Genomic DNA, 1,925 nt, shown 5'->3' with positions numbered 1-1,925 from the left:
ATTGCGACGGCACAGCGGAAGCGAGGCGGTTGGGCACGGGACGGTGGTAGCTCCCTCTTCTTCGTGGCAAGGAATCCTCCACGAAGGCAAGCGTAGGACGGTGAGTGACACACCATTGCTCTCTTGAGCTTGCTAGATTAGTATGGTTGTGTGCTTGCAGCCATTTGTGGCTCGCACACAGTGTACGGCAAGTCCCTTGCTTTGACACGTGCGACAGATGCGCACAACCATCTTGACGCTAAACTTGCCTCCTCAACACTCTAGAAACATGGAATCTATGTGCTTGTTTGCCAAGGGAAACCCTCATAGCTTGCCAATGAGAGGAATGCTAAAGTTCTCTAAAATCTGCTACGTTTTCCCTTCAGTGCCAACTTTTGGTGCTACACACGATCCAAACAGAGCTAGATCAACGGTGTGTGGCACTCATGTCATGGGTAGACAGGATCAAACACCACTTGCTTAGATCGCATTTTCTTACACGCCGACACAACCTTGCTCTTCTCCCTCTAAATTGTAATGCATTTTTCCCTCTCTGCCTACCAACAACTAAGAATTCTTGGCATCTAACCAACTTGACACAAAACATGCTCCTTCAACACACTAGAAATAAACCATGTTGAATGCCTGGTCAACCACCTACATAATCAAAAGCTATCAGTCCAATTGTATGTGTTTCACGTAGAGACTACCAAATGACAAAAGTGCTTAGAGAAACATTCCAACCTACAAAGGCATTTGTGAGCAGCATCAAAAAGTGCTTTCTTAATCTTCACGTTACCTCTTCCTAAAGACTAAAATTTATCAAGCTTGTATTGGAATGCCTCATTTTTGTGAGCCAACTTTGCTTCATCTAAGAAGGAATCAAGCATGTCTTTTGGACCAAACTTGGTTGTAATATGTCTCATGCTATTCTATAAGATACGAGCTTCGCATGCTATGGTGTTTCATAGAACCTCCACACGTAGTCATTCACTGAATGAGGCATGCATGGTCCACTGCAATCCCAGAAAGAGTGAAGAACGCCACTTACATCAAGCAAAACATGCCATTCCAATTTTGCACAAAACAAAACAAACAACACTACTTGTTTGCAAAATATCTAAACTCTTGACATTTACTGGATTAGAAGAGGCCATGGCTTGAAGAATGTAGCCGCTGGAGACGTATACTGGTCCAGGGAAGGCTAGGTTGAGGCCAATCAAACATGGGCTTCAGATCTAGCATGCATGGACGTGTTTGTGTATATTGTGTGTGTGTGTGTGTGTGTGTGTGTGTGTGTGTTTGTGTGTGTGTGTGTGTGTGTGTGTGTGTGTGTGTGTGTGTGTGTGTGTGTGTGTGTGTGTGTGTGTGTGTGTGAGAGAGAGAGAGAGAGAGAGAGAGAGAGGACGACAACTTAGCATTCAGCAACAGCACTATCATTATGATCTTGAGAGGGTGGAGGTGAACATCATCGTCATGATTGTTGAGAGCTGCTCGTGAATTAGACAGGGGGGGGAGTGCCCAACCTGAATGCCTCTTCACCTTTTGCAGGCCAGCCTTGACGATCTAACCACAACCCCTTGTAAGTGGAGAACCAAGCAACATAGGCCCTCAAAGTCTCGTGAATGCCAATCATCCAGAGCCTCTCAATATTTCACACACACACACACACACACACACACACACAAAGCAAGATGAAAATGCTGGCTTGTGGAGTTGTCAGAGCGCAGAGTTGCCAGGGTGTGTGTGTGTGTGTGTGTGTGTGTGTGTGTGTGTGTGTGTGTGTGTGTGTGTGTGTGTGTGTGTGTGTGTGTGTGTGTGTGTGTGTGTGTGTGTGTGTGTGTGTGTGTGTGTGTGTGTGTGTGTGTGTGTGTGTGTGTGTGTGTGAGAGAGAGAGAGAGAGAGAGAGAGAAGAAGAAGAAGAAAAAGAGAGTTTTAATGCCGTA

Source organism: Adiantum capillus-veneris, chromosome 26 (genome assembly GCF_014529385.1).
Source record: "Adiantum capillus-veneris isolate H3 chromosome 26, ASM1452938v2, whole genome shotgun sequence".
NCBI classification, from domain to species: domain Eukaryota; kingdom Viridiplantae; phylum Streptophyta; class Polypodiopsida; order Polypodiales; family Pteridaceae; genus Adiantum; species Adiantum capillus-veneris.
This window is presented reverse-complemented; position numbering follows the sequence as displayed.